At 37.8% G+C, this 12,298-nt stretch overlaps 1 protein-coding gene across 2 annotated transcripts in view; it reads left to right on the forward strand.

The window, feature by feature from the left end:
• LOC135093484 (microtubule-associated protein futsch-like) overlaps positions 1 to 12,298 on the forward strand; it is a 96,409-nt gene that overhangs the window by 41,671 nt on the left and 42,440 nt on the right. The window lies entirely within an intron of this gene.

Consider the following 12,298-nt stretch of genomic DNA (forward strand, 5'->3'; position numbering starts at 1 on the left):
AGCATGTGGATGACAGATTTATTTAGACTTGAAGAGTTGAATATGGTAGACTAAAGAACATAGTATTCTTTTCTCTTGTAGTAGAGGAGGGCATTGTTGGTGGCCTTGCACATCAGCTTTATCCCTCACTTACAAGAATCCTCAAATCACCAAACTTGTAAGAAATTTGTCTCTTTTACCTTGTTTTTCTTTATATACCATGTCATATTTCAGCTGCTAGTACCTGCCCTTATTTTTTAAAATTTTCCTTTGTCTTATGAGTGTTAACACGTTTTCTTTTTGTAACTACCCATTATTGGACAAAGCTGCATCTGTGTGGTAAAGTTTGAAGCATGGTACAACACAGTGTTACCTGACAGACATCACAGCTATATATGTTTTTTTTAGCAGAGCACAGTAGACATATTTTCACTGGACTTTCTTATTATCACTTCCATCACGAGATACTGTCTCTGGAATTAAATGTCTTCCCCTCAGTCGTGCTGGACTTGGCCCAAGAAAGATATATATCACAACTAGGCTTCCTCAGGTGGTAGATATTATCAGCATATTTTGATATTTGCTCATTCATTTGCAGGTTAAAGTCAAGGAAGCATTTTTGTCCACCATTACCTTTTTAAATTATATGGCAGTTGAGTGTTCCAATGTCCAGCAATCTGAAAAATATTTTCTTGTAATATTTCTTCACACCCTATTGAGGTGATGATTGTACCAAGATTATTTGGTCCATGAGAATTACTTCAGCCATGTCCTGTTTCTTGTATTTGATACATACATCTGGCTTACTTATTTTCCTCCTCCTGTTACTTCCATAGAATCATTATATATTGTGCTTAACATGTTTGCATATTTTTTATCTTTCCATTTCACATACATCATCTTATGCTTGTACTGTACTAGAATTTCAACTTTCTTTAGAGCTTTGGATTTTACTTCTTGAGAAAGCATTTTTCTGTTGAATCTCACAGTGCCTGCTGCATCTGTTTTATTAGCAAGTGTAATTTCAAACAATTCTGGTGGTGAATAGAAGTTATCAACTAGAATGTAGCCCTGATTCAGAAGGGACTGCATTAGTCTCAAAACTATTTTAGTAGGTTTTGTCTGTTTTCACTATCTGACAAACCTATTTTAAATTCATAGTTTGTTCCTTTCCCAGTGTAGACAACAAGGTCCCAAACATATTCAGTATCAGACTCAGCTACAATATGTCTCAATGCCAAATCTAGCTTGTTTTAGTGGAATGTATCTTTTCCACTTAAGCCTACCTTTCCAAAGCAGGAGAGACTCATCAGTGCTAACATTTTGCTTGGAACATAAGATGACTTGAATCTTTGTGCAAGAATATCCAGGACCTCCTTGAATTTATATGCGGGATCATTGTCATCCTCTCTGTCAGTGAAATGCAGGTACTTTAGCAGAAGAGCAAATCTGTCTTGATACACATTTTCCCCCCCAAAAAAGTAGACATTAGCTGATTGGTTGAATGATAAGAATAAATAGATGGTTTTATCACAATTCCTTATAAAAGCAGCAACCCAAGGAATGCATACATTTCTCCTTTATTAATGTCTCCATAACAAGTTTCTATTTTTCTCCTCATTTTGCCTTTCCTTTTTTTTTGCACAAACTTTTGCTGCTTACTTATTGGTTTCTGATACAATCAGATCCAGCAATTCATCATCAAACAGAGCATGAAATATTTCCAAAGGTTATTTTCTAGGATAACTTTTACACCACTATCTCCCATAAAGAGAAAAGGGTCTCTACTTACAGATGATTGATTTTGCCAGTTATATTATATATGATCATCAGCTTCCTTCTCTTCTTCATCAGACTGGCCATCTGCCTCATCTTCAGACTGATTCTCAATCAGTGCCAGAGCTAATGCTAGATGAGTCAGAATCATCAAAATCATCCAAAAAATCATCATCTACATCATGCACCTGTAAAGCTGTTATATCTTCTGGCTTTACAAGTCTCTTTCTCTTAGGCATGATATTAGTCTGTGAAGAAAAGATAAATAAAAAAAAGATGCAACAATCTCTAGAATGTTAGCTGTGGTGGTATGCATGTCAGCCACTGACAAAGAACATGTGGTATTTGTCACTGACTGGCATTTTCAGCTAGTATCTTGATACTGAGCCGGCCTAAGATGCCAAATAGCATTTTTTTTTTTTTTTTTTATGCTTGTGTTAGGAGAAAGGAAGCATCTATATTCAGGTGCTGTTACAATCTACAATGAGAGCGAGTCGGTGCATCTATACATAGATGCACTGACAAATAGTACCATTTTTTGAAGCGTCTATATATGGATCCTCCACTGGGAAGGTATTAAAGATATATTCGTATATTCTGTATGAGACAGCAGTGTCACTGGATGTGCATGCACACGACTTATTTAAAAAGTGCTTTAGCATTATGCTCACACATGTGCTTGATGTTTTGTGCTCACCAATGTGTTTGATGTTTGTAGTGCATTTCAAATGTATTCTTTATATGTTCTGGCTGTATTACAGTCAGGATGTGCTTCTGAATGTTCTTGACAATTGAGTTTGTTAATTGTTAATCTAGTACATATTCTAATCCACTGTGATACCCCCAAAGTTCCATGGATTGTTTGCGTATGTAAGAAATCAATCTTACTACAGTGGAACCTTGGTTACCAAATGTCTCTCTTTCCGAACAACTCGGTTTTTTAACAAAAAATTTAACTCTTAATTGCTTCGGTTGCGGCTCCATAATTTGGTTGTCGGACAAAGTTACTTGATTTTAAATACTACAAAATATAGCAAAAGCTACTAATTTATAGTTTCTACAAATATTTCCTTTGTCTTTATATATTTGGAGGAGAGACAGAGGGATAAGACAGTAATTCAATCTTTGAAATAAGTTAAATGTGATCCCGTTGAAGAAATTGAAGAACCTCAATGTAAACAAACAAGGTTTGGCACTCAGGAGTAATCCCGAGCCTTTTGTGGCTCTTTATGACCCACAATACCATCACTACTGCACAACTGCATTTTCCCAGTAGCTTTTCCCTGGAGCAAGATGTCTAAATGTTATGATTGCCTTCATTTTGGCAGTGAGTGGGTTGCTCCTCTCTGTGTCACTCTAAGGCTTCCCTCACTTGATCCATGACAAAGAGAATGCCTGCATGGTCTAAACAATATCTTTTGATGAGTTCTGTCACTAAATTCATTCAATATATCCTTTCTGGATAAAAAAATTTTAAGCTGGAGATGTCATGGAGCAGTCATCTTAGTAGTAGGAACATAAGTCATTACCCACTAAGAAACAGTGGATAGGTGTCTGAGAACAGATTAATCTATTTCACATTGATTCCTATGGGGGAAATAGTTTTGGTTTTCAAACATTTCGGATTTCGAACAGCATTCAAGAATGAATTAAGTTAAAAAAACTGAGGTTCAGCTGTATTTAGTTTACTTTAGGATGATAGACTGAGGAAAGATTGCATGCAAGGATCTTAAGAGTGGTAACCTTGAAGCTTTAGTCGGAGTGGTAGATATTGTCTATAGAATGTGGAGCACTAGATGCCACACAGGAGTGTGGTCGGCCTCTGTCAGCCTAACCTAACCTCAGCTATCGTAACCTATCCTAACTTGCTGTCCATATGAGTGTGCAGGTGTCTTGTATTGCTAAGTCATTGAGAACACCTGTGTTAACTTATCGGAGAGAGAGAGAGAGAGAGAGAGAGAGAGAGAGAGAGAGAGAGAGAGAGAGAGAGAGAGAGAGAGAGAGAGAGAGAGAGAGCATGGTGCGCCACTGGCCCTGTCAAAGTCACCCATTGGCCGTCACAGCCACAATTCTCTCTCTCTCTCTCTCTCTCTCTCTCTCTCTCTCTCTCTCTCTCTCTCTCTCTCTCTCTCTCTCTCTCTCTCTCTCTCTCTCTCTCTCTCTCTCTCTCTCTCTCTCTCTCTCTCTATATATATATATATATATATATATGTTTCTTATATCTTGTTGCACAGCTACTTCATCATCTTCATTCATCGCATCCATCATCACTGAGTATCTGTACTGATTTTTCTTATTAAGAGACAATAAATAGGTTTTTTGTGAGTAGCGTCAATATAATGCGGGTTTTTAGCACTTCATGCATGCCTTTGGAACAACCCTGTGAAAAACCGGGGATGTTCACTGTATCGGTATCTATGGACAATCAGCTTCATTGGACAGATGTTACCCCCTTTTTGTCCTTAGTACTGAGGTATGAGTGTATATGTGTTGCTCATATGCAACTTTTTCTTTTCTTTTCTTTTTTCTTTTTTTCTTTTTTCATGTAAGAGGGTCACTGACCTAGAGATACAAAAATTTGAATAAAAAAAGGCTACTTAAATATTGGTTCCTAGAGCAATGCTAAATACAGTGATCAGAGGATGTGTCTTGAAACCTCCCTCTTGAAAGAATTCAAGTCATAGGAAGGAGGAAATACAGAAACAGGCAGGGAGTTTCAGAGTTTTCTGGAGAAAAGGATGACTGATTGAGAATACTGGTTCTTGCATTAGAGATGTGGACAGAATAAAGATGAAAGAACAAAGTCTTGTGCAGTGAAGCTGTGGAAGGAGGGGAGGCATGCGCATGCAGTTAGCAAGATCAGAAGATTAGTTAGCATAAAACATAGTAAGAGATGCAACATTGTGGCAGTGAGGGAGAGGCTAAAGACATTCTGTCAGAGGAGAGGAGTTAAGACAAAAGGCTTTTGATTCCACCCTGTCTAAAAGAGTGGTATAATTGGAACTCCCCCCACCTATACATGTGAAACATACACCATACATGGACAGGTAAGGCCCCTATACAGAGTTAATAGCTGGAGGGGGATGACAAAAAACTCATGGAGATGATTCAGAATGCCTAACTTCATAGAAGCTCTTTTAGCTAGAGATGAGATGTGAAGTTTCCAGTTTAGATTATATGTAAAGGACAGACTGAGGATGTTCACTGTACAAGAGGGGTATATAAGAACACAAGAAATAAGGGAAGCTGCAAGAAGCAATTAGGCTTACACATGACTGTCCCTGTATGAAATATACCTACCTATTTCCACCTATCATGTCCATTCATAAACCCATCTACTCCCTAATGTCTTAGCACTAACAACATGATTACTGAGTCGGTTCCACTCATCTACCACTCTATTTGAGAACCAATTTCGTTCTTTCTCTTTCTTAAACCTAATTTTTTTAAGCTTGAACCCGTTATCTCTTGTTCTATCCTGGAATTTTGCTTACATCCTCCTTGTTATGACCCTTATACCACTTAAAGACTTTCATCAGGTCCCCTCTTAACCTACGTCTCCCTAAAGAATGTAAATTTAACAGCTTCAATCTTGCCTTGTAAGGAATACTCCTCATCTCCTGTATCCTTTTAGTCATTCTCCTTTGTACTGATTCTAATAGACCTACCGTATTAGATAGCTCATAAGACACATGGGCTCATAAGACGTATCCAATTTTGGCAGGCATTGAAATGAAAAAAAAAAAAAGATGAATGAGTGGATTTAAGCTCTGAATATGAAGTGAAGGATTTCACCTGACATTTGAAGACTCTCACATGCATTTAGATCATTATAAGACCCCAATATTTTACATTTAAAAACTTTAATATTTGCTAGTAGCCTACATACCAATCCTGTTGTGAGATGTAAACATTAGTGGTGGGCAGGACTCGGTAACTTGAGAACTCACAGTTCCGAGTCCAGAGGCTAGTGGACTTGGGTGGAAAATGCATAGTGAGTCCCAGACACTGGACTCACCAGCGCGTTGCTAGAAGAATCCCAGTGTGAGGCGAGTCTGGGACTGAGGTAGATTGCGTGGTGACTACCAGACGCAGGATTTGCCAGGCACTACCTTAACGAGTCCCAGCAAGTCTGGGAGCTATGTAGAGTTGTACTGATTACCAAGTCATGAAAATACTGAATGATTACTTTGCTTACTCTTCAGTTTCTCACACACAGGATTCTTTTAATAATACACGCTTGTTTATTTTTATTATTTATTGCTGAACGTAACCATATTTACATATGTCAGTGATATACATGAACAGTTTTTTAATGCATTTAATATATTCATTCACAATTAAAATGAAGTGTAAGATTATGATAATAACAATTAAAAGACGTTATAAGGAATAGGTTTATTTCTTGAATACAGTAATTAAGTACATAATATTGAATCCTAAGTAGAGAAAACAAATGTTCATGTTCAATGTATTCTTGAAATAATAAATTCCATAGCATCATTATATCATCATTGAATAAATGCATTTTATATAAAGTAACAAAATGAAGGAGAATTTTATATATATATATATATATATATATATATATATATATATATATATATATATATATATATATATATATATATATATATATATATATATCAAGATTTCATACAACAGTATTTCTTGTAGATTAAACAAATATATTAATATTGAATGTACATATGGGGAAAAGTAATCATGATATATTGATATATTTAATATTGATATACAAGATTGCTTCCTTATCACAGATTCAGTATCAGAGAAAAAGTAAATCCTTATATCTTAAATAAAGAAGCCAATGAATGAATAAATATTTTGGTATCAGAGATTAATTCACCAGCTTTAGAAAAAAGTTGTTCTGATGGAACAGAAGATGCAGGTGTACACAGATATCTCCTTGCCAGCTCTTTTAACTTGGGGAAGAGGGTTGCGTGTTCTTTCCACCATCCTAGATGATCTTCATCTCTAGGTATGTGAGGTTCTTCAAGATATCTTCTCATTTCAATGTTTGGGCCTGTCGATGGCTGTAAAGATACCTGGACCATTTTTTTCAATTTTAGCACTGAACCTGCTCCAAAGGGACTTCTTTTTCTGATGAGTCATGGTTGTTGGAAGTGGCTTTGCTTTGGCGTGTGATGTGCTTGCAGCACTTGTATTCTCATCTGAATGCATGAGGTTGACTAAGCGTTCCTCCATCAGTTTGATGTTGGGGCTTTCTGAGAATTACCCCTTTTGAATCGTGGATCTAAAAGGGTAGCTGGTGCAAGAAAGCAACCTCCTTCTACTGCACTGAATCTTTGCTCCATCTGCTTTTGGAGTTGCCTGCCAAGATAACATTGACTAAGTCACCTGGGGTTCCATGGCATTGGCTGAATTCATGAATTCTTGGATTCCCCTCATCATCGGTATTACTTTAGAGAGGAGGTCATCTTTTCTGATGACATTTCTTTTGTTACCTCCTCAAATGGCTCCAGAAGGCTGATTGTGCTATGGAAGAGTGCAGGCTCCTCATCCTTGAGGCACATGTTCTTACCCAGCAGGCACAGAGTAGTGGTGACAAGTTTGTGTTCCTCATCATATCTTTTCATCATATAGTATGTAGAATTCCATTTGGTTTCTACATCTTGAATCATCTTTTTAGCAGGTTGATTGTGTTGCTCCTGCAGTTGGATAAGCTTATCAGAGGCCCTCACACTGTTGTGGAAGAAATTTACAATGGCCCTGATTTTTCTCTGAGTTTTTGGACATCCTCAGTGCTTTTAATTGAGTCCTGGACAACAAGATTTAGAGTATGAGCAAAGCATGGTATTTGTTGCAGGTTCATAATTTTTATTGCTGCTGTCATATTAGCATTATTATCAGTCACAATGGAACCTATTTTATCTAATATGTTCCATTTGTTGCAAATGAGTCTTAGCTCCTCTGCAATATTTTCTGATGTGGGACTGAACCATACATACAGTATCTAACACAGCAGACTTTAGAGTCCACCGTGAAGAAATGTAGTGAGCCATCACTGTCAGGAATCCTTTTGTCTGACAGGATGTCCATATGTCAGTGGTCAGTGAGATGTATTTCGCCATCTCTAGTTCTTTTTGAACTCTTTCTACCTCTTGGTTGTAAGTAGAGGGCAAAAGAGCTCTAACTATCTCACTGCAGCTGGGCAATTCGTACTTAGGGTTAAGTCCATGAACTAGATTCCTGAACTCTTTGTCTTCCACAACAGATAGTGGTTGCAGGTCTTCCACTATCATTCTGATTACCAGCTCATCAAGTTCCTTCTTTTTGCCCAAGTTGTTTTTATAGGGCTGAGCCCTTGTGATTGTCTCCATTAGAGTGGGCTGAGCTGAAATAGACGGCCTGGCAGTCTTTTCAGACACGTCACATTCACTGTCCTCCTTTAATGTGGCATATTCTAGCATATTCTATAGGATGTCTTGTGCGGAGATGTTTTAACATGCTGGAAGTACCACCACAAAACTTTAGTGCATCTTTGCACACCAAGCATGTGACAGCGCCAGATGTCTGTTCCATATAGCTCCACACAAAAGCAATTCTATTTCTCTTGGGTGCCATGGCTGACAAACACAAAGCTAATTTTGTCATGTTGTTTGCTTGAAAAAAGTTACGTTACTGCACAAGTTTGGTGAATACGTGAGTTGTATACCCTTAAATCAGAGTATGAAATTTGGATATATGATGATTTGAGAAAGGGAGAGTTGCAGTACAAGTGAATAATGAGTAAGTTCATATGCATCAGGAAAATGAGAGTAAATTTATTTTTGGAGGCAACTGTCACAGGTCCCATCTCTGGAGCAGTTTAGTCTCTTATGAGGTGCGTGTGTTGTTGTTGTTGATTCGTGCGAGATGAGCATCCATTATATATACCTAGTTGTGATGTCACCAGACATCTACTAATGAACACGCAAAAAAAAAAAAAACTCTTATGGCAACTAAAGTGGTGCTGCTATTGGCCAGCTTGAGCGAAATTTCTCTTTGACTTTCATGCAATTTCTTTAATATTCATGCAGGGATGCGATTCATGCAATTTCAGTATGTTCTGCTTCATTTTAGCAGTACTTTATCAACTGTATTTTGTTTCATAATTACTTCTAAAACATATCCTCTAATGTTTACTATATTGAGGCGCTGTACAAAATAATCATTGCTTGGACTCGTTAGGACTCGGTTCCCAGACTTTGGACTTGTTCCTAGTCAGCTGTGGTGAAATCGTTGGACTTGGTTCCGGACTCGGTTCCCACACAACTGTAGTTAACATGTACCTGGCATATGGCATTGGCAGTGACTGAGAGACTACAGGGGTATTAAAGTTTGTTCATAAGAATGTTAAAAGATGGATGCAATTTTAATTGTATGAAAGTGTGTCTTACCTCAAAGAGTAACGGCATCACACTGCAAAGAACACAGTGAAGCTTGCCCGTGTCACTGGGTTTGGCGCGTAACATATTGCATGTTTGTTTTGGTACATGCAATGCATGGTGCATGGTCACTTAGGCAAATTCTTCCTGACTGGTGTCATTCTGTGTTAATTACTGGTAAGTATGACTTATTATATATTGTTACCTTGAAAGAATTGTTTTGTGGTGTAGTAGTACCAATCATCACTTTGTTACATGTGTGAAGATGTCTGGGGTTTGATTTTAGAGCCTCATTTACCATAGACTTACCACCAACAACTGCCTCAATGCTGAACCTTAGCCTCATAGGACGCAGGCTCATTTCCTGAGACTTTTTTTTTGGAGAAAAGGTGCGTCTTATGAGCTATCAAATACAGTATATATCTTTCCTGTAATGTGGGGACTAGGACTGCATGGCGTAGTCTAGATGAGGTCTGACCAGTACCAAATATAACTTTAATATTACTTCAGGCCTTCTACTTTTAATACTCCTAAAAATGAATCCTAATACCCTTATTTGCCCTGTTTCTGGCCTTTATGCATTGCTTTCCTAGATGGAGTTTACAACACCTAAATCTTTTTCATACCCTGAACCTACCAGGTTCAGGATTGTTTATTGTGTACCTAATGCATGGGTTTCCTCTACCTATGCTAAGTACTTTGCATTTGTTGTTATTAAACAGCATTTGTCATCTGTCTGTCCATTCATTCATCCTATCAAAATCTGCCTACAAGGCAATGGCATCCAGTTCTGACATAATTAATCTACCTATCTTTGTGTCATCTGCAAATTTACTAACATCACTACTAATTCCATTATCCAAGTCATTGATATATATTAAAAACAACAATGGCCCTAATACTGATCCCTGTGGCACTGCACTATTTACATGACCCCACTTGGATTTAAAGCTGTTTACTATAACTCTGTCACCTGTCGCTTAGCTATGACTTTATGCAGCCTAACACCTTCCCATCCATCCTGTGCATCCTAACCTTTCTGATGGGTTACCTTGTCAAACATTTTACTAAAGTCCAGATATAAGATGTCATAACTATCACCATTATCTGCTGCCTTGTACACTGATGGGTTACCTTGTCAAACGTTTTACTAAAGTCCAGATATAAGATGTCATAACTATCACCATTATCTGCTGCCTCGTACACTTTACTGTAAAAACTTAACAAGTTTGTCAGGCAAGACTTCCCCTTCGTGAAGCCATGCTGTGACTGATTTATCAAGTTATGTTTATCTAAATATTCCCTAATGTTCCTCTCTATTATTGACTCCAATATTTTACCTACAACTGAAGTTAAGCTGACAGGTCTATAATTAGACACTAAAGTTTTATCTCCTTTAAGTCTTAAAGATAGGTACTGCATTAGCCAGCCTCCACATTACTGATACCTCACCTGACTCAAGTAGTTTCCTAAAGGCAGAAACTAATGGCTCACTAATAACCTCTTTGCATTCCTTAAGTACTCTGGGATATATTTCATCTGGTCCTGGTGTCTTGAACTTTTTTAGCCTATCTATCTCCTGTTCCACTATCTCCTTAGTTATGGAAATATCTGTCAGCTTCTCATTCTCATCTGCTCTAAACATCTGTTCACTATTTGGCATATCCTGCATGTTTTCCTGAGTGAAGACAGTTAAAAAATACTCATTCGGAATTTTACTAATCTTCCCAGAACTAGCCAGCTCTCCATCTGCTGCCTTTAATGGACCTATAGTATCCTTATTCTTTGTCCTGTATACCTGATAAAATACCTTGGGGTCCTTCGCCTGGCTAGCTACCTTTAATTCATAATTGCCCATAGCTTTCCTTGTTAACTTCCTGACTGTTCTAACTAATTCATTATATTGTGGCCTTAAAACCTCTTCACCTGCCCTTAATCTCTTCTGCCTATATTGTGTTTTAACCTAACAGTCATTCATTTAGGGTAATTTTTCTGTGATCTTATTGCTCTATATGGGATGTTTTCTAACTGTCCTGTATGCAATTTATCTGTGAAATATTTATACAACTCATCTACATTTACTTCACCTAATCCCCTCATCTTGGCCCCTTCCATCCTCTCCACTTCCTCTTAAAGGTTGTGTTGAGTTGATAGATGGAGGAATTGAGTTTTGAGGCACTGAACCATACTAAGTTTTCTCTGCCCCAATTAAATTTTAGAGAGATCAGAAGTCAGACTGTCTTGTTTCCTTGCATGAACTTTTTACTTCCTGAAGAGTTGGACCTCTACAGAAAGATGTGGAAAGTGCAGGGTGGTATCATCAGCATAAGGGTGCATATGACAAGAAATTTGGTTTAAAAGATCATTGATGAATAAGAAGAAGAGAGTGGGTGACAGGACAGAACCCTGAGGAAAACCATTGTTAATAGACTTAGGAGAAGAACAGTGATTGGCTATAGCCACCACAATAGCAATAGAATGGTCAGAAAGGAAACTTGAGATGAAGTTACAGGGAGAAGGATAGAAGCTGTAGAAGGGTAATTTGAAAATCAAAGCTTTGTGCAAGACTATCAAAAGCTTTTAATATGTCTAAGGCAACTGCAAAAGTTTCACCAAAATCCCTAAGAGAGGATGACCAAGACTCAGTAAGGAAAGCCTGAAGATCACCAGTAGAACAGCCTTGATGGAACCCATACTGGCAATTACCTGTAAGGTTATGAAGTGATATATGTTTAAGAATCTTTCTATTTAGAATAGATTCAAAAACTTTAGAGGCAAGAAATTAAACCAGTAGGACAGTAGTTTGAGGGATTAGAATGGTCACCCTTTTTAGGAACAGGCTAAATGTAGGCAAAGTTCCAGCAGTAAGAAAAGGTAGATGTTGATAAAGAGAGATGGAAGAGTTTGACTAGGCAAGGTGCAAGTACTGTGGTACAGTTTCAGAGAACAATGGAAGTGACCCCATCAGGTCCATAAGCCTTGGATCTGATGGAAAACATCTTTGCATTGGATCTTCATAGATGAAGTAGTTGGAGGGTGGAGGAGAGGGAGGAACAAGCCCTGAATCATCCAAGGTGGAGTTTTTAACAAAGAGTTCGGCTTTAGAAATATATGAGATGGCAGTGGTGCCATCT

The sequence above is a fragment of the Scylla paramamosain genome, chromosome 43 (assembly GCF_035594125.1).
Source record: "Scylla paramamosain isolate STU-SP2022 chromosome 43, ASM3559412v1, whole genome shotgun sequence".
In the NCBI taxonomy this organism is placed as follows: domain Eukaryota; kingdom Metazoa; phylum Arthropoda; class Malacostraca; order Decapoda; family Portunidae; genus Scylla; species Scylla paramamosain.